This window comes from Rhinopithecus roxellana, chromosome 20 (genome assembly GCF_007565055.1).
Source record: "Rhinopithecus roxellana isolate Shanxi Qingling chromosome 20, ASM756505v1, whole genome shotgun sequence".
Taxonomy (NCBI): domain Eukaryota; kingdom Metazoa; phylum Chordata; class Mammalia; order Primates; family Cercopithecidae; genus Rhinopithecus; species Rhinopithecus roxellana.
Window position 1 is genome coordinate 26,001,454 of NC_044568.1, and position 21,354 is coordinate 26,022,807.

The 21,354-nt window shown below is 47.1% G+C and overlaps 1 protein-coding gene and 1 pseudogene across 2 annotated transcripts in view; one reads left to right on the forward strand and one right to left on the reverse strand.

The window, feature by feature from the left end:
• The window catches only part of CDH3 (cadherin 3), a 58,704-nt gene that overhangs the window by 6,168 nt on the left and 31,182 nt on the right, over window positions 1-21,354 (forward strand). The gene's annotated exons all lie outside the window — the stretch shown is intronic.
• On the reverse strand, window positions 26-16,928 carry LOC115895265 (annotated as a pseudogene).

Below are 21,354 nucleotides of genomic sequence, written 5' to 3' on the forward strand. Positions count from 1 at the left end.
GCAAGGGGGGAACCCTCCAGCCAGATCAAATGCCGCCACTCACAGACCCTCGGTTGATTGGCAACACTGAACAGGTTAAAAAAAAAAAAAAGAAAAAAACACAGAAAAACCCCAAAACCCAGGCAGGGAGACGATGTGGGGAGAAAGCGTGCTGGGAGCCTTGGTAGCTGGTCTCCTCCTGGTAGTAAGGGGGGTATTCAGGGGCCTCCCCTGGGCCTGGGCACTCATTGGTGCCCAAGGGAGCCCTGTTGGCCACTGAGCCTTGTGGGCAGTGCTTGGAATTGTATATCTGCTGGCCCAAGCCAAAGACCTGGCGTCTCTGGTTGGCACCCTGCGTGTAGCCCATCTGCAGGGACATGGAGGAGTTGTCACACTTGTTGGTGCCCAGCTTGGTGTCATAGATCTGCCGCTGCGTCCGGGGAGCCGTCATGCCCACCTGGCTGGCGCACTTGTTTGTACCCATCTGGAGGCTGATGGTCGAGTGGTCCATGGGGGCAGGATGTGGTTCTTGGGGCTGTAGCGATGCCTTCTTGTGCCGTATATGGTCATGCCCAACTGGCTAGCACATCTGCAGCCCAGTGACTCACTGGCCGGCCTTCATGGTGTTGTAGTCAAAGTTCCGCTCCTGCTGCCTTGAGTACCTAATGCCGATGTCCACCCTGCTCTGCAGCCCCTTAGTTTTGGCCTTCCCCACCAGGGCAAGAAGAGACAACACCTGCGTCATGTTCCCACTCTCAAACAGGTTATTGGCCTCAAACAGGTTCATGGGGTTCATGCCGTAGCTGACTATGGCCTTGATGAAGTTGGAGAGGTTTCCTCGCTGGTGCCAGTTCTGCATGGAGTGGTTGATCTTGGGGACTGAGCCTGGCTGCAGCTTGTTCATGAGTGTGTAAGATAATTCTGTCCTTCAGGCCCATCTGGAAGTTGGGGCTGATGGAAAGGCTGGTGAGTCCCCCGATCCAGCTGCGGAGCTCTGCCTCCTTCTGGGGGTCATATTTGGACAGGAGCTGGTTCTCGGCCAAGAGCCAGTATGAGGGGCCCTTGTTGAACTGCATGGAGAACACGGCTGGCGGGTGCGGTGGCAGGACTGGACCGACTGGAGGTGACCAACGGGCCCTAATTTAGTAACTTTCTGTGCTTATGGGCTGTCCTGCAAAGCAGTTGTTGATAATTGCCACTTAGCTGTAAAATGAGGTTAAGGAACTTAGTGAGAGGTCACTGGTGCAGTAAACAGAAGGCCAGGATTTAAACCCTGGTGTTTTGCCTCCACAGCCCAGGGGGATATCCATAAATCTGGCTCTGAGGAATGAATGGGAACTGGAGCTTCAAGCCTAGCAGGCTGCCTTCCTGGCTTAGCAGCAGAGTAGGGTTACTCTGCTGAAGACTCTGTCCTGCATCACCAGTAGCTTGTGCCTGGGGAGCAGGTCTCAAACCTCTAGTCTCCCTTCCCACCTCCTCATGTGCTGCTGTGTTCCTAGGTTACCCAGCGCAGGGTGCTTTCACCTCCCTATTGCACAAGGAAGGCATTGCTCATGACAAGCAGAGTTTCTAGGGCCAGAAACTATAGCTCTGCAAAGCATTTGGAGGATGATGGAAGATGAGGGAGGGAAGGGCCTCCCCAGCTCCAGTCAGTTGAGGCTTTGGTCCTGAGGCTGAATGGTCTCCATTCAGAGACTCGATGTTATTGAAGAATAACAAATGTAGACAAAAGTGCCCAAATGATGAGTATGCAGCCCGATGAATGTCGCAAACCTAAAACCCCTGTGTTTCTGGCACACAGATAAGAAACAGCATTACCAGGGCCTTAGATGCCCCTTTCCTCCTAATTTCAACCCTTCTCTCAAGATAACCACTCTTCTGACTTCTAAGTACCACAGGTGAATTTGCCTGCATTTGAACTTTCTGTAAGAGGATCATACAGTTAACCCCTTAGCTCTGACTGCTTTCACAGCACCCTTGAGAGATTCTTGCATAATTCTGGATGTAGTTCTAGTTGATTCTCATTGTATAGTATTTCATTATGTGACTATCCACAATTCTGCTGTTGATGGGCATTTCAGTAGTTCCATTTTGTGCACGTCTTTTGGTGACCTGTGCACCCCTAATTGTTAGTTATACACCTGGGGCACAATTGCCGGGTTAACTGAGGATTCCAGTACTGTGATCCTGGACTGAGATATCAGCTCCTCTCTGTTCTGAAGTAGTGAGGTGTCTCCTGCATTCTCCCACCCCAAGTCTCCCTGCCAGACCGCCCCCCCTTCTGGAGTCTTGATTTTCATCTGGCCCTATGCTAAGAGACAGCAAGTCTTTATTATGTACTTGGCCTCATCCTTTGTCTTGGGGGAGAAAAGCTTCCCTTTCTTTGTCCTTATCCTGATGCTTGCTTCTTTCCTCAAAAGCAGAAAGGGAATCTGGAAAGGGCCCTGAATTTCTTAAGTGAGAACTTCTTCCTGGGTGGAGATTTATTTGTTCTTAATTTTTTTTTTTCTTTTTTGCGATGAGTCTCACTCTGTTGCCCCGGCTGGAGTGCAGTGGCATGATCTCGGCTCATTGCAAACTCCGCCTCCCGGATTCAAGTGATTCTTCTGTCTCAGCCTCCGAATAGCTGGGACTACGCATGTGCCACCATGCCCAGCTAATTTTTTTTATTTTTAGTAGAGACGTGGTTTCACCATGTTAGCCAGGATGGTCTCGATCTCCTGACCTCATGACCCACCCTCCTTGGCCTCCCAAAGTGCTGGGATTACAGGTGTGAGCCACTGCATCCGGCCCTTTTCTTAATTTTTAAGTTAATTATTATTGTTATTTTTTTTTGCGGCTGGGCACAGTGGCTCATACCTGTAATCCCAGCATTTTGGGATTCCGAGGCGGGAGGATCACCTGAGCTCAGGAGTTCGAGACCAGCCTGCCCAACATGGTGAAACCCGTCTCTACTTAAAATACAAAAATTAGGCCGGGCACGGTGGCTCAAGCCTGTAATCCCAGCACTTAGGGAGGCCGAGACGGGCGGATCACGAGGTCAGGAGATCGAGACCATCCTGGCTAACACGGTGAAACCCCGTCTCTACTAAAACAATACAAAAAAGCCGGGCGAGGTGGCGGGCGCCTGTAGCCCCAGCTACTCGGGAGGCTGAGGCAGGAGAATGGCGTGAACCCGGGAGGCGGAGCTTGCAGTGAGCTGAGATCCGGCCACTGCACTCCAGCCTGGGCGGCAGAGCGAGACTCCGTCTCAAAAAAAAAAAAAAAAAAAAAAAATTAGCTGGGCATGGTGATTGGGTGCCTGTAATCCCAGCTACTTCAGAGGGTGAGGCAGGAGAATGGGAGGGTGAGGCAGGAGAATGGCTTAAACCTGAGAGGTGGAGGTTGCAGTGAGCGGAGATCGTGTCACTGCACTCCAGCCTGGGTGACCGAGTGAGATTCTGTCTCAAAAAATAAAAAAATAAATTAAAAAAAAAAGTAGAGGCAGCCAGCATGGTGGCCCATTCCTGTAATCCCAGCACTTTGGGAGGCTGAGGTGGGCGGATCACTTGAAGTCAGGAGTTCGAGACCAGCCTGGCCAACATGGCAAAACCCTGCGTCTACTAAAAATACAAAAATTAGCCTGGCGTGATGGCGTGCCCCTGTAATCAGAGCTACTCAGGAGGCTGAGGTAGGAGAATTGCTTGGGCCTGGGAGGCAGAGGTTGCAGTGAGCCAAGATTGCACCACTGCATTCCAGCCTGGGCAACAGAGCAAGCCTCCGTCTCCAAAAAAAATGAATACATTAAATAGAGAAGGGGTCTCACTATGTTGCCTGGGCTAGCCTTGAACCCCTAGCCTCAAGCAATCGTCTTGCCTCTGCCTCCCAAAGTGCTAGGATTACAGGTGTAAGCCACTGTGCGTGGCCCTGGGTGGAGATTTTTATCCTGACCAGTGTGTGGGTGGGCAGCAGCCTCCTTATTTGGCCAACATGTTCAAATCCAGCTCCTCTCTTATTATAGAAACAGTGAAGTGTCTGAGATCCAAGGACAAGTTGAAATGGTTATTCAGCCAACGAACATCTGAGTACCTACTGGGTACTAGATACTCGGGGTAAACCAGGCCACTGCTCCTAACCCTCAGTGAACTCCTGATTAGGGTTCAGGTACTATTCTAGGTGCTGGGGATTCATTACTGAACAAAGTGTGCAAAAATCCTAGCCTCAAAGGGCCACTTACCTGCTAGTGTAGAGAGACAGACAAAATACAATATATGCATATATGAGATTGGAGGGGGCTGGATGTGGTGGGTCATGCCTGTAATCCTAGCACTTTGGAAAGCCAAGGTCTGCGGGTCCCTTGAACTCAGGAGTTCGAAACCAGCCTGGCCAACATGGTGAAACCCCATCTCTGCTTAAAAAAAAAAAAAAAAAAAAAAGCCTGGCATGGTGGTGCAAGCACCTGTAATCCCAGCTGACTCGGGAGGCTGAGGCAGGAGAGTGGCTTGAACCCAGGAGGCGGAGGTTGCAGTGAGCAGAGATCAAGCCACTCCACTCCAGCCTGGGTGACAGAGCAAGACTCCGTCTCAAAAAAAAAAAAAAAAGAGAGATTGAGGGGGAGGTGGGAAAGGAGTGATATGGAGTCACATAGGAGGGGCTGCTGACATGTTCTTGGAGAAATCTCGAGGAACTGATGTCCAAGCTGGCAGCCGAGGAAGAAGAATTAGACAAGGGAGTTGGGCATGAGAGGTGGCGTGGAGTGTTCTGGCAGAGGAACAACACGAGGGTTCCAGGGACTTGGATACATTGAATCTGGCTGGATCATGAAGTGTGAGGTGGAGAGAGCCAGTGAGGCATAGGCAGGGTCCAGCCCCGCTTGAAATTTGTCTCACCCCGTACCAGAGGCAGCAGAGTGTTGCAGCAGAGTGTTTGGGGAAATCCCAGTTGTACCAGTATGGAGACATAATAGCTGAAGTCCTAGTTGTACCAGTATGGAGACCACGGTCTCTGAAGTCTTCCCTGAAACCAGGATATTGGCCCCCACTCCCAGCAGCCCTTCTTGACTCCCCTCACGCTTCTCAGACTGGAGGACTATGTCTGCCTCAGTCGTCTTTTTCTCATTTCATTTAGTCACCTGGCATTGCTAACCCAGGCAGCAGGGCTGGCAAGGAAGGGCTGTGAAAACTCACCACTGCCACCCAGATACCACTTGAGAGCTCACTGCATTCCACAATCACACTATGTACTTCATGTCATAAGCCCCTTTAATCCTCCTAAAAGCCCCGTGGGGTGGGTGGAATTGGCCCCATTTAACTGGATAGGAAACCTCGGCTTGTCACTTTGTAACTGTCCAAGGTCACCCAGCTAATAAATTGTGGAGTCACAGTTTGAACACAGGTGTGACCCCCTAAGTATGAGGCACTGACCATTTGGAAATCGGGGTGGGAAAGGGAAATACATTTGGAGTCTTCTGGCCCCAGCCAAATGAGAGGCAGATTGGAAATAGTTAACTTCTGGCCCAAGGGCTTTGAGTTCCTGTTCCCTCCACAGGCCCCTGCTAATCGCCAGGAGGGTGGGGGGTGGCAGGCACTTCTGCCCAGGACCTCTGGCCTCCCTTTTAAGATATGGGGGAACAAGGAGGGTTCAGATACCAGGCCTGATAGCACTCAAACTGACAGTCCTCTGCAGAGAATCTGCTCTGCCTCTCCTCACCCCACCCCCACCTGCCTCCAACAGCAAAGACCTCTCACCTCTTGCTCTGGGTAGAAGGGCTTGACAGACCCTTCCCCGCTCACTCCTCCTCCCCCAGCCAAATCTGGGCATTCTTAGGGCTCTGGGTTACCTAGAGCATCAGAGGTCTGCAAATTCCTCCAGCTGACAACATTCCCTCCAGGCTGCAGCTGCCTCTGTCTGCTGGACTTCAGGGTGCTGGGGACCTGCTGCTTGGGCAGTGAACCAGAATGCCTCACCTGGGGAAAGCAAGCCAAACGGGCTGGGTGTGATGGCTCACACCTGTAATCCCAGCACTTTGGGAGGCCTTGATGGGTGGGTCACCTGAGCTCAGGAGTTCGAGATCATCCTGGCCAACATGGCGAAACCCTGTCTCTACTAAAAATAAAAAATTAGCCAGGCATGGTGGCATATGCCTGTAATCCCACCTACTTGGGAGGCTGAGGTAGGAGAATTGCTTGAACCGGGGAGGCAGAGGTTGCAGTCAGCTGAGATTGCACCACTGCACTCCAGCCTGGGTGACAGAGCGAGACTCTGTCTCAAAAAGCCAAACAAACGTCTTCCTTTCTCCCTCGACCCCATCTTTGAACTCAGGACTCTGGCTCTGTGGCTCTCTAACATCTGAGGAGAAGGCTCAGAGCCAAGGCCGCAGAGCCAGGAGGTGGGAGGGCTGGTGGACTGCTTCCCCTCGTGAGAGCCTCTCCAGGGATACTGAACACCAGGAGGAAAGATAGGTTTTTTCCTAGGACTCTGAGGCATGTTAGAGCTAAATGGGGGATGGGGAATAGGGAGGTATAATCCCAGGCCCTCTTCTCCTTCAATCTCAGTAGCCCCCCCTTTTGTTCGAGACCACATAAAGTTGGAAGTTACCTAATAGCAAGAGACCTTGACAGCCTGTGTTGTACGCTAGAAGTAGAAGGTATTTTTGCTTGAGTTCTAACTTTAGGGTCATATTCTCTTTAGGAAGTCGTTGATCCCCAGGAATTAACTGTGTCTAAGAACGCATGTGCATCTTTCTGAGAAGTCTCTTCTTCCAAATTTGGGGACCACAGGTATTCCCCAGATCTCCCAGTCTTCTTTTTTTTATTTTAAGAGACAGGGTCTCACTATGTCTCACTATGTTGCCCAGGCTGGTCTTGAACTCCTGGCCTCAAGTGATCCGCCCACCTCGGTCCCCCAAAGTGTTGGGATTACAGGTGTGAGCCATCATTCCTGGCCCCCAGTCATTTTATAGAGAAGCTAGAACTACGGTCTAGAGAAATGATTTGTATCTTGGTCCATTTGGAAATTCTTCAGACTCTCGTTAAACCCAGCAGTGGGAAGAGGCGTGATGGTGTACATCCCAGCACAGGCAAGGGAAAAATGGATTCTAAGCTGTTTCTCGTCCCAAATCATGTGGCCTGAGGCGAGTTACTGAGTCCAAGCTCCTCAGCCTTGAGGCCCTAACTCCCCTGTGCGTGCGTGGGAAACTGGCCAGTGAGAGGGCCCGGGTGGAGGGTTCGGCCGCTCTCCTGGGTGTTTTGCTGAAGGCTGGCTGCCTTCTGAGCGGCCTTTGCACATTTGCACAGCAAGCCCCATCTTGTCGTAACTTGAGGCAGGGGAGAAACAGCTACTTGTGAGCTCTCGCCACACAAGCCAGGACAGGACGCCAGGCCCACACACTGCCCTCTCCCTGTAGAGTCGCTTCATCCAGGCTTCCCACCACACTTTGAGACCCGCTCTTCTCTTGTCTTTTACGGTCTCTTTCCGCTTCCAGAAGTCTCCTGCATTCCCCAACTGGAACTCAGCCCCACTCCAACTGGTTCATCCCTGCTTTTGGCCTCTGAGTCAGTAGTTGGCAAGCTTGGCTGGTGATCAAATTGCCTGGGGAGCTTTTTATTTTTTATCGTCTTCTCCCCAATGTATACCATTTTATGTTGTTTACACAGGGATGGTTGGCTGGTTGGGATTTCAAATTAATACATGAAAATATGTTCACTGTAAAGACACACTTTTTTCAATAAAATATGTGGCACTTATGTGACAGATAAAGTTCTTAGTACTTTATATGCATCAGCTCATTTAATCCTTAAACATCCCTTGAGGGAGGTACTATTGTTGTCCCCATTTTACAGGTGAGGAAACTGAGGCCAGAGAAGTTAAGTAACTTGCGCAAGATCACACAGCTAAGTAAGTAGCAGAGCTCACATTCAAACCTAAGCAGACTGAGCTTACACCACTGAACTCTACTGCCTGTCAATATAAGCAAGTCAGAAATAAACACATGAAGGCTGGGGTATGGTGGCTCACAACTGTAATTCTAGTACTTTGGGAGGTTGAGGTGGGAGGATTGCTTGAATCCAGGAGTTCGAGACCAGCCTGGGCAACATAGTGAGACCCCTGTCTCTACAAAAAGTACAAAAATTAGCCAGGCATGGTGGTGCATGCCTGTAGTCCTATCTACTCAGGTGGCTGGGGCAGGAGAATCGCTTGAACCTGGGAGGTGGCGGTTGCAGTGAGCCAAGATCGTATGACTGCACTGCACTCTAGCCTGGGCAACAGAGTGAGACCCTGTCTTAAAAAAAAAAGGATCTTTTGAGCCCGGGAGGCAGAGGTTGCAGTGAGCCAAGATCACACCACTGTACTGTAGCCTGGGTAACAGAGTGAGACCCTGTCCCCAAAAAACAAAAAATAAAGAGAGAAAAAGAAATAAATATGTGAAATTTCTTTTCTTCCCCAGTTCTACTCTCTAAGGGCAAGCACACAGTTACTGATTTTATAAGAATCCTTGTAGACCCTTTTTTTTCTTTTGGCACAAAAAACTTTATGTATGCATACAGGAATTTTAAAAACAAGAGTTGGACTATAGCATGCATACAAATGTCATTCTGTAACTTGCTTTTTAACTTAGAATCACAGGCATCTTTCCAGACTGTTAAATACACATCTATCTTGTTTTGAATAGCGCCATAGTCTTTTACATGGTGAATGTATCAGGATTTATTTAGCCGATCTTCTACTTTTATCTTTTACAGATGTGGTGGGAGGGAAGAGTTAACATCAAAATGGTAAAGTGTTTGGATTTTTAGCAATCTAACTATCAGTAATTGCCTTATTAGGAAAGACTGCTGTAGAAAGATGATCGAGTGAGCTGTTCCTCTTAACATGATCCAGATAAATCGAGCTTTTATGTTTAAACAATACCTCTAAGACAGACTGTGCTGTAAACTTAAGGTTACTATACCATTTAAAAATAATTAGTTTTCATACTAACTTTTGTTTTAATGACTATCTAAATAATAGTAGTTTCAAAAGCATATGAATTTACCAAAACTCAAAAACTTTGAAATTGCATGACTCAGAAGTAAACTACCACATTGATTCACACTAGCATTTTTTTCTCCGGGTGTTGAGAGATTCAGAATGTGTCATCAGTCAATGCAAAGTGCATTTTTTCCTCAAGTTTTTCTTTAGATTTCAAAATCTAGTTAGCAAGCATTTTGCTGAATAAAAGTTGATTTCTAGTCTTAAAGCAGACACTCATTTCTGTTCTTATTTTTCCCCCAAGAGGAGCTTTTAAGCTTTTTCTTAAACTCAAATATTGCTGCACTAAAGCCTAGGACAGGGTGGTTGCATTGATACAAAGGATGCATTCTTGAAAACCACAAATATGCCGGGGGTGGTGGCTCACACCTATAATCCCAGTACTTTGGGAGGCCGAGGTGGGTGGATTACGAGGTCAGGAGATTGAGACCACGGTGAAACCCCGTCTCTATTAAAAATACAGAAAATTAGCCGGGCGCGGTGGTGGGCACCTGTAGTGCCAGCTACTTGGGAGACTGAGGCAGGAGAATGGCGTGAACCCGGGAGGCAGAGCTTGCAGTGAGCCGAGATCACGCCACTGCACTCCAGCCAGGGCAACAGAGCCAGACTCGTCTTGAAGAAAAAAGCCACAAATAATTCATAATTCCCATGATTCCAGTCTTATGTTCTCATATGAACACGTGAAGTATATGTATGGGGTGGGGGAGGGGGGGCAAGGGGATGCTTACAATTCACTACTCTCTCCAGCTTTGAAATTATGTAACTTAAAACTTTCAATTTGGGAGATTTGTATTTCTTCACACTTTACATAAAGAGCAAGACTAATATTTATGGCACCATTTCAAATTTCTGCTGTTGAAGTTTGTGTGAAATTTATCTGTGTTATAATGTATAGAGTTCCTGAATTGGGGTCCCAGAGCCACTGTGTCTGGGTTGAATCTGTCTACTTACTACTTGTGGAACCTTGGGCAAGTTACTTAACCTCTGTGCCTCAGTTTTCTCATCTGTAAAATAAATATAATAATGGGGATCTCATATGGTTATAGTGAGGATTAAATGACTTTGTGTATGCAAGAACATGTAGTGAGTACATCAATGTTAAGTGCCTGTGGCAGGAGGAATAGCAGTATTATTATAGCTGGAATAGTTTGTATACATATTTCTTTAGACTGGATTTCTAGAAGTGAAATTGTTGGGTCATGTGGCTTTCATAGTTCATTGAACTATGAAATTGTTCATTCAACAATTAAACACAGTGCTAAATGCTGGGAGACAGTGATAAGCAAATTCTAGTGGGGGAGATAGGCAATTAATCACTAGTAAACTTTTTTTTTTTTTTGAGATGGAGTCTCATTCTATATCCTAGGCTGGAATTCAATGGCGTGATCTCGGCTCACTGCAACCTCCACCTCCCAGGTTCAAGCAATTCTCCTGCCTCAGCCTCCCAAGTAGCTGGAATTATAGGCGCCTGCCACCACACTTGGCTGAATTCTTTGTATTTTTAGTAGAGATGGGGTTTTGCCATGTTGGCCAGGCTGGTATTGAACTCCTGACCTCAGGTGATCTGCCCGTCTCAGCCTCCCAAAGTGCTGGGATTACAGGCGTGAGCCACGTCGCCTGGCCAATCACTACTAAGATATAATCACAAGTTGTAATAAATTCTATGGAAGAAAAGCCAGAAGGGTTTTTCACAGGGAAATCTGATCTAGTTTGGGAGGGTTGAAGGAAATTTCCCTGAAAAAGTAACTTTTGAATTGGGATCTGAAAGATGTCAGGAGTTAACTGTAAAATCGGAGTGAGAATGCAAGGAGACACTGTTCCAGACAGAGGGAGGAGTGTGTGCAAAGGCCCTGTGGCAGGGGGTTATGCTGTATTTAAGGAGAGGCTCAATGTGGCTAGAGAGAGAGATTGGCACATTAAAGAATTTGTTTTTTAGGACATGGTGGCATGCACCTTTAGTCCCACCACTTGGGGTGGCAGAGGCAGGAGGATCACTTGAGCCCAGGAGGTCTAGGCTGTAGTACATGATGACTATACCTGTAAACAGCCACTACACTCCAGCCTGGGCCTACATATAGCAAGACCTTGTCTCTTTAAAAAAGAGTTTTTTGGCTGGGCACAGTGTGGCTCACTCCTGTAATCCTAGCACTTTGGGAGGCTGAGGCCAGTGGATTTTTTTTTTTTTTTTTTTTTTTTTGAGACAGTCTTTCCTAAGTTCAAGCCATTCTCCTGCCTCAGCCTCCCGAGTAGCTGGGACTACAGGCGCCCGCCACCACGCCCGGCTAATTTTTTTGTATTTTTAGTAGAGATGGGGTTTCATCTCTACTGTGTGCATACACAAAGTCATTTAATTTTAGCCAGCATGGTCTCAATCTCCTGACCTTGTGATCCGCCCGCCTCAGCCTCCCATAGTGCTGGGATTATAGGCATGAGCCACCGTGCCTGGAGGCTGGTGGATTTAAAAAAAAATTTTTTTTTTTTTTTTTTTTTTGGGGAACAGTCTCGCTCTGTCACCCAGGCTGGAGTGCAGTGGTGAGATCTTGGCTCGCTGCACACTCTGCCTCCTGGGTTCAAGCTATTTTCCTGCTTTAGCCTCCCTAATAGCTGGGACTACAGGTGCCTGCCACCACGCCTAGCTAATTTTTGTATTAGTAGAGACAGAGTTTCAGCATGTTGTCCAGGCTGGTCTTGAACTCCTGACCTCAGGTGATCCACCTGCCTTGGCCTCCCAAAGTGCTAGGATTACAGGCATGAGCCACTGTGCCCGGCCATATTTTTTTTTTTTTTTTTTTTTTTTGAGACGGAGTCTTGCTCTGTCGCCCAGGCTGGAGTGCAGTGGCCGGATCTCAGCTCACTGCAAGCTCCGCCTCCCGGGTTCACGCTATTCTCCTGCCTCAGCCTCCGGTGTAGCTGGGACTACAGGCGCCCGCCACCTCACCCGGCTAGTTTTTTTGTATTTTTTAGTAGAGATGGGGTTTCACCGCATTAGCCAGGATGGTCTCGATCTCCTGACCTCGTGATCCACCCATCTCGGCCTCCCAAAGTGCTGGGATTACAGGCTTGAGCCACTGCGCCCGGCCGTATTGTTTTTTATACTATGACCAAAGGCTTATCACTGAGTTTCAAACAGGGAAATGACCTTATTTCATTTTTTTCAAGTGTACTATGCTGTTGCATTTTTAAGAGATTCGTCTTTTTAAATGGAGATTTTTGTACTCATTTATACTAAAGATGATGTTGTATGCACTAAGGTGGTGGGGGTAGAGATGGAAGGGTTTTGGTGGGTGATAGTCTGGGAAGGGAAGCTCTAAGGGAGAAATGGTCAAGGAAGAAGCAGCTGCTGGCTAAACCACATGCCAGGCATTATGCTAAGTATTAACTCATTAAACTGAGGTAGATATTAGCATCATTCCTATTTCATAGCAGAGAAAACACAGAGGTTAACCAGCTTGCCCAAAGTCAGTGTGGACCTGGTATTTGAGCCCAGGCACTCTGGCTCCAGACTCTGGGCTGCTTCTGATGCCCAGATTCTATTCTCAAGCTGGAGTACATGATATGCTATTTATTCCCTGGGAGAGATGCTGGAAAAAGACTATATTTAGGTTAAGTAAAGATCATGAATTTAAGTTTTGACATACTGATTTCAGGGTATCTTGAAAGCATCCAAAGGAGATACTGAATAGACAGATATAAGTGTTGGTCAGAGGAAGCATCTGGATATTTAAATTTTTGATATGTGGTCTGAAGTGCCATCAAAAAGCCATACCAATTTACCTACTCATGAGCAATAAATGAGAGAATCAAGAACTTAAAAAAAAAAAAAAAAGCAACAAACTGCTTTCCCCAGATCCATTTCCAGAAGCTGACTTAGTAGAAGTGATAGGTGGGCGGTCGGCAGGGAATCTGGATTTTTTAAATAGTTTGCCAGATGATTCTATCAACTATGTTTGGGAATCACTGCTATGTGACAACATTAAGGCCTCTTCACCTTCCTGTCCTTTTGTTTTGCTTTCTAAATCACTGCCCCTGGTTTTTAATACTTCATTGTGCTTTTTAAAGCACAATACAGCTGAACGCAGTGGCTCACGCCTGTAATCCCAGCACTTCGGGAGGCTGGGGCGGGTAGATCACAAGATCAGAAGATCGAGACCATCCTGGCTAACACGGTGAAATCTCGTCTCTACAAAAAGTACAAAATATTAGCTGGGCGTGGTGGCACGTGTCTGTAGTCCCAGCTACTTGGGAGGCTGAGGCAGGAGAATCGCTTGAACTCGGGAGGTGGAGGTTGCCGTGAGCCGAGATCATGCCACTGCACTCCAGCTTGAGTGACAGAGTAAGACTCTGTCTCAAAAAATAAATAAATAAAAATAAAGCACAACACATCATGTTTGACCCTAACAAGCACTGTGGTGGGTGGGTGGGTGTGTGTGTATTCCCATTTTAGAGACTGGAAATTAAGAAGGGCTTACATTATTGAGTTCTTACTGTTAAACAGTTTAGAGATTAAGTGATTGACTCAAGGCTGCAGAGCCAATACACAGCACTTTTACCTACCAGACCCTTAATTGTTATCACAGCTGTCTCAGGTTGGTCACTGGTATCTTTGTTCTGGCATGGTCCTTGAGGGTGGTAGTCAATGAGCCAGACAGCACACCTCATGCTGAGTCAGCCATGTTCCAAACTCTCAGAGTTTGGGTTTCACTCTGGGAGGGAAGACTCACCTTCTAAGGGTTATGAGGAACTTGAACACAGCAGAGCTTTCTTCAGCCAAAACTCTCTTGGAACTGCTTTCTCCACCCTCAACAACATGGGGTTGCCATGTAAGTTTTCTAGTCGGGGGAAGAACTCACATCAAATTCTGATTGAAAATCAAATACATGTTTACTATGGAAAAACTGGAAGATAAGCAAAATGTGGGCCTACCGCCCATACGGGACCTTTGTCTTTTCAAAGGAATATTTGAAATCGATAGTCCATTTCCCGATCTCTCCACCCGAGTCTTTGTTGAGGGTATCTGATCTGAGACAGAGGACCCGAGTCTGAATGATTTCACCACTCACTCTCAGGGTTGCCTCCCCAGTAACCCAGCTTGCTCTTCTCCTTCGGTGGGTGGAAGAAGGGCTCCAAGCTGAGGGCCTCAGGCACCCCATCAGCCCCGTCTATGAAAAGATCCAGGTCCAGGGGGCCTGTGTGTAGATGGGGGGCATCTGTCAGGTGCACCTGCACTCCACCTGGGTCCTGTTGCCCTCCAGGAGCTGCTGTGCTTACATCTCTGGGGAAAAAGGCCTGGACCCCCAATAGGTGCACCCGGGGCTCTGGTAGGCCCTTGTGTAGCTGCCCCAAGCTTGCTTGGCAAGGGGCAGTGGGCCTCCCAGCATGCCCAGGGGCGACTCCCAAGTGAATGCAGGAGCCCCAAGGCCTCCTGGGATCCCAGCATGCGCTCTCTCTTCCCCCTACCCTGCCTTGCTGCCCTATGTCCTCTCCCATTGGTCTCAAAACGGGTGTGGCTCACTGGCCACCATCTTGGTTTTCCTGTGCGTGGAAAATACTTGGTGATGGGAGAGGCAGCCTTGGTACCAGGGCTCAGCTCCCCCCTCTCTTTTTTTGGGTACAAGAATAAAACTATAAATATTTTATATAATAATTGTCAGCCTTATGCTATAAATGGCTTTGTGACCTGGTTTTTTCCCCCTTCTGCAAAGTACTTTTTCCTGGGTAGGTTTTCTTTTACAATATTTAAGGCTGTAGGCCGGGCGCGGTGGCTCAAGCCTGTAATCCCAGCACTTTGGGAGGCCGAGTGGCCGGGTGGATCACAAGGTCAGGAGATCGAGACCATCCTGGCTAACACGGTGAAATCCCGTCTCTACTAAAAATACAAAAAACTAGCCAGGCGAGGTGGCGGGCGCCTGTAGTCTCAGCTGCTCAGGAGGCTGAGGCAGGAGAATGGTGTGAAACCGCAAGGCGGAGCTTGCAGTGAGCTGAGATCCGGCCACTGCACTCCAGCCTGGGTGACAGAGTGAGACTCCGTCTCAAAAAAAACAAACCAAAAAAAAAAAAATTTAAGGCTGTAGATTAGACATTTGGATGACTGTGACACAGCATTTAACTGTTCAGTTGTAAGTTAGGTTGTTGAGACCTTTTTTTGCTTTTTTTCCCTATTAAGCAACAGTCACAAACATCCCAGCAAGTATGGTTTTGTCACACCTGGGATGGTATCTTGGCACAATTCCTGGGTCAACAGGCTTAAGGCATTTTAATTTCCCAGAAAGGTTGTGCCAGTTAACATTCCCCCACCCTTAGCAATATATAGCAGCACCCAGTTCCCAACTGGGACACAACGCTTGTCCTTTTAATTTGTATTTCTTAGTTGGTGAATTTTTTTCTATATGTAGTTTTACTTAGGAAAAATGCCAGAATCTTTCTTCAAGTCACTTCCACTTACTTTTCCCCTGTGCCCTCTTATCCCAATCCCTTAACAGAAGGTAGTGATAGCTGTAAGGACAAATCTGTTTGTTATCAGTGAGCTAGATATGTCCCTAAGCCAAGCTAGAATAGAAATTTCCTAGGCAATCTCTTTCTCCTGCTCCCCAGGCTGCCATTTGGCCACAATATGTTTAAGCTGATATTTTCCTTTTCCTCTAGTCAAAATACCCAGAGATCAGTAGGGAAATTGGTGGAGATTGATCACTTGATGGATGTTTTGTCTCCAGAGAGATGGGTGGTTTTCTTTTGCTAGAACATCTAGTAATGTTGGACATCAAGACTACATAGCACCTCCAGGAAGAGAAAAGCTCCTGACCTTCAAGGGTGTTCCCTTGGGAGTATGGAGGTGTCTAGGCAAATTCCAACCTAAAAGCAGGCCTGGAACATAAGAGGAATGAGTTCTCAGCCCAGCATCCATCAATTCTTTTTAAAAAGCTTTCTTTTCCCAATAGCTCTAGTACCCCAGGGACCAAACTCTTATTGCCCAAGTTTTATTAGTGGCGCCAGTTCAGGACCTGAGGCCAGGCTTGGCAGGATGATCTTTAGAGAGGAGCTTTGAACATAGGCCAGAGACTCCTGGCTTCCATTGGATGTCTTCTATCGAGTGCAGATACACAGAGCTCTGGCTTTTTTGTTGTTAATTTCTTTTTTTATTTATTTTTATCTATAATGTGTTCTATGATATTAATTGTTAATTTTTCTAGAAGTAGCCTCAGGTTACTGATTCTGTTTTTCCCTTCCCCAACAATATTTTAGGAAATGTACGTGTAGGCTCAGTGCTAAAAGCTGTCCATTTATATTGGTAGAGCAGGCACCTCTTCATCGGGTTTATTGACCTTGTGATTCAAGAATCCTTGTGGGAGAAACTGAGGCAAATGCAGTCAGATGACTGTCTGAAGCCCTGGATGGGTGTGGAAGAAAGAGCTATGTTTTGGCTTCCATTTTCCAGCCTTAAATTCTGAACTATTGCCCCATGTGCTCATCATCAGCTTGCCCCAGAAAGAGTTTGACGCAAGCCCGTTCATGTCCCCGTGATTTGGCCAAGATGTGTGGCCTTGTGGAACCATGCTGCAGTTAGGAATAGGAGTCACTTTACTTCGCTGACTATTAAAAGACGGGGTAAAGGAGGGATGAGTGATGATGAGACCTGGTTTCGTATGAGTTTCATTTTGAAACTAGTGATACAAGCCAGTAGTGCCAGGAAGCATCTGGGAGGAAATTGTAATGATCTGCCCCAGGGCTTACCATTTACCAGCCTCTCTCTGACTCATAGCTTGCAGAGAAGACTACTCATGTTCATACATGTGCCCAGCAAGTTTCCCTGGAAAGGCCAGCTTTTTCGTGAAATCTCCATCTTCTGCTTCCTCTGGTAAACCACAGAGGACCCCTATAAAACAGCTCTCTCCAAATGCAGACTGAGCCAGTTCCCTGTTGTGCCCTTTGGTCCCGTGTGTCATCGTCTTTGATCAGCTTCATCCATTGAGTAAAGAACACAGCTGTAGCTAACTTCTTCCCAGTTTGAGAGAATTTTTCAGTGGTATAGAAGGAGGCCAGGGTGTGGATGTCAGAAGCCTAGGTTAATTGTTAGTAGTCTGAGGTACTTTTTATTGAGAGGTTACCTTACTTACCCTGGGCCAGGCACAGTATTCAGTGCTGTTTGACCACTATCCCATTTAATCTTCCTAATAACCTGATGAGGTAGGTGTTACTGTTTCATTTCCAGATGAGGAAACTGAGCTTCTGTGTACTCACACAATTTACCCAATCGTGTGATAGGTAAGTGACATTATAGGGATTGGAAGCCAAGTCTTCTGGACTCCACATTTCATATTCTTCATTATTTACCTGCCTTTGGGATTTGAAACCTGATCTTGCTGCTTCCTGGGACAGTTCAACCCCTGGCAGCCTCTTGTTTCCTGAGTTGTCAGATTGGGAGCAGTAATACCACCTTGCAGGTTATTTTGTGAGGATTTGGGTAGGAAAACACGTAGCTGGGTGTACTGAGCAGAGTGGGTGTTTGAAGCTTATTCCTATCAGTCTGGATGGTTGTCCCTTGATTGTGCTCTGCACCCAACTCAAAGCAGTTTAGAACTGATGAGGCCAGCCCCTTGGGTGTATCTGGACTATGCACCCTGAGTGGGAGGCACATACGCCTATAATACATGACTGTTGGATTCTCCTTGATTGTTGACACTGTCCCTTCTAAGAATAGATGGACAGCCCAGATACTGTGCTACAAATATTTGGAAGCATGTAACAGTGGAAATATGCCAGAAGACAGGGTAGTGGAGTGAGCTGTACACTCTAGTGGGAAGTAGATTTTGTAGACAGCAGGAAGAGGATTTCTAGCTCCCAGGGGCCATAGCAGCTCTCAGAGTTTTGGGGAGTAAGTCTTCTGAGTAATAGGGGAGTCAATCCATTGGCCGCCTGCTGGGTAACGTGGTAGGAGAAGACTGGAGTCATTGAGTCTCTCCTTAAAGGAAATAATTGACAGAATTGTCTGGTTAGCCCTTTACTGGCTGAAGACCTTCCCTTAGGAAGAGGGCTGTTTTAAAATTGAAAAAAGCGGCCAGGCACGGTGGCTTATGCCTGTAATCCCAGCACCCTGGGAGGCCAAGGTGGGAGAGTCACTTGTGCCCAAGAGTTCTAGACCCACCTGGGAAACATAGCAAGACCCTGTATCTACCAAAAAAAAGTGACCCTTAGTTTTAAAAAAAAAATCAGTGTTTTAATGACTAATGCAGACACAATGGTCAGAATTAAGAAGAGTGTACAATAGCCCAAGTGTGGTGGCTCATACTTGTAATCCCAACACTTTGGGAGGCTGAGGTAGGTGGATCACTTGAGGCCAGGAGTTCGAGACCAGCCTGGCCAACATGGAGAAACCCTGTCTCTACTAAAAAATACAAAAAATTAGCCGAGCATGGTGGCAGGTGCCTGTAATCCCAGCTACTTGGGAAGCTGTGAAGTGGGAGGATTGCGTGAACCCGGGAGGCGGGGGTTTCAGTGAGCCGAGATGCTGCCACTGTACTCCAGCCTAGTCAACAAGCAAGACTCTGTCTCAAAAAAAAAAAAAAAAAGTATACAGTAAAAAGTCTTATCCTTCAGTGAGGTGCGGTGGCTCATGCCTATAATCCCAGCATTTTGGGAGGCCCTAGTTGGGTGATTACTTGATGCCAGGAGTTTGAGACCAGCCTGGGCAACACAGACCCTGTCTCATTTTTAAAAAATAATTTTTAAGGCCGGGCATGGTGGCTCACTCCTGTAATCCAGCACTTTGGGAGGCCGAGACGGGCAGATCATTCGAGATCAACCTGGCCAACATGGTGAAACCCCATCTCTACTAAAAATACGACAACAACAAATTAGCTGGGCATGGTGGTGGCTTCCTGTAATCCCAGCCACTCGGGAGACTGAGGCAGGAGACTCGCTTGAACCCGGGAGGCAAAGGTTGCAGTGAGCCAAGATAACACCACTGCACTCCAGTCTGGGCAACAGAGTGAGACTCCGTCTCAAAAAATAAAAATTTTTAAAATAAAGACTCATTCTTGTCCATAAAGCCAGTTTTTGGGGTTGCCTTCCAGAGCTATTTTTCAAATACAATTTAAAAATATGAATGTTAGCATATTAGTTCTGAATATATTGCTCTATGCCTTTTTATAAAGGTATAATTTTTAAAAATGAACACTATCCTAGAGATCTTTCCATATAGATGAGGAATAGGAGCTTCCTCATCTTTTGTGTCTTTTTTAAATGGCTGTGTAATGTTTCATTTTATAGGTGATGGTATAACACAAAGTTAAGTAATCCCTTATTGATGGACATTTAGGTTGTATCTGAGCTTTTGCTATTACAATTGATGTGGTGTGGATTAGTTTGGTTGGATAGCTGAGGAAAGGTGATTTTGGAGTATTCTGTAAAAATTCAAAGACACTTGAGGGTAGATACTTTGGTTTCCTTGTATATTCCTAGTGTCTAAAAGAATGTCATTGGCACATAGGAAGTACTTACGTAGCTCCTGAATGAATGCTGCATGGAAGAACCTGACTTTAGAACCTGACCACCCTGGGTTCTCATTCTAATTCCATGCGCCAGCAGTTTGACCTTGGGCAAGTCATCTCACCACCACCACCCCTCACCCCCTAGCCCTGGTTTCCTCATGTGGTGAATGGTGGGTAGTTGTTTGTAAGGTTCTGGGGGGTACACATTCATGGTTGGGGTTTATTTTTCTTGAAAATGGTCTTGCTCTGTCTCCAGCTGGGGTGCAGTGGCAAAAGCATGGATCCCTGTAACCTCGACCTCCTCAGCTCAAGCTATTCTTCCCACCTCAGTTACCCAAGCAGCTGGGACTATGTCATGGTTTGGGGTTTCAATTTGTATGCTACTCATGATGGTTCTGTGAAGTGTAATATCCAACTTCCAAATGAGAAAGCATAAATTCCTAATAAGCTAATTCAGGTTCCACATCAGCAGTCATATTTCCAATTGACGGATTCTTGAGGGACTTTCACATGGGTCCTCAGCACAGCTTTAAATAATACTGAATCAGCCTGGCACAGTGGCTCTTGCCTGCAATCCCAGCACTTTGGGAGGCCAAAGCGGGTGGATCGCTTGAGACCATGAGTTCGAGACCAGCCTGGGCAACGTGGTGAAACCCTGTCTCTACTAAGAATACAAAAATTAGCCGGGTGTGGTGGCATATGCCTGTAATCCCAGCTACTCAAGAGGCTGAGGCAAGAGAATCACTTAAGCCCAGGAGGTGGAGGTTGCAGTGAGCTGAGATTACACCACTGCACTCTAGCCTGGGTAACAGAGCGAGACTCTGTCTCAAAAACAAACAAAAAAGTAGTACATAAATGTTATCTATTAATAGTAATTTAGAAGGGGAGGGATTTGAGATTGATGTACTTTTTTTTTTTTTTTTTTTTTTTTTTAAAAAAGAGACAGGGTCGGCCGGGTGCGGTGGCTCAAGCCTGTAATCCCAGCACTTTGGGAGGCCGAGACGGGTGGATCACGAGGTCAGGAGATCGAGACCATCCTGGCTAACACCGTGAAACCCCGTCTCTACTAAAAAATACAAAAAACTAGCCGGGCGAGGTGGCGGGCACCTGTGGTCCCAGCTACTCGGGAGGCTGAGGCAGGAGAATGGCGTAAACCCAGGAGGCGGAGCTTGCAGTGAGCTGAGATCTGGCCACTGCACTCCAGCCTAGGCGATAGAGCAAGACTCCGTCTCAAAAAAAAAAAAAAAAAAAAAAAGACAGGGTCTAGCTATATTGGCCAGGCTGGACTCAAACTCCTGGGCTCAAGCAGTCTGCCCACTTCAGCCTCCCAAGTAGCTGGTACTGCAGGTGCATGCCACCATGCCCAACTGAGATTTGATGCCCACTTGCTAGGTTTGCCATAACAAAGTACCAGGTACTGGGGTGGCTTAAATAACAGAAATCTATTTTCTTATAGTTCTGGCTTGTAGATGGACATCTTCTCCCTGTGGCTTCATGTGGTCTTCTGTCTCTAACTACCTGTGTCCAAACCAAACTTCTTCGTCTTCTAAAGACACCAATCATGCTGGATTAGGGCCTACCCTAATTAGTTCATTTTACCTTTTTTTTTTTTTGAGATGGATCGTGCTCTGTTGTCCAGGCTGGAGTGAGGTGGTACGATCTCGGCTCACTGCAGCCTCTGCCTCCTGGGTTCAAGATTGTCCTGCCTCAGCCTCCCAGGTAGCCAGGACAACAGGCGCAGGCCACCACGCCCGGCTAATTTCTGTATTTTTAGTAGAGACGGGATTTTACTATGTTGGCCAGGCTGGTCTCAAACTCCTGACCTCAGGTGATCCGCCCGTCTCGCCCGCCGAAAGTGCTGGGATTACAGGCGTGAGATACT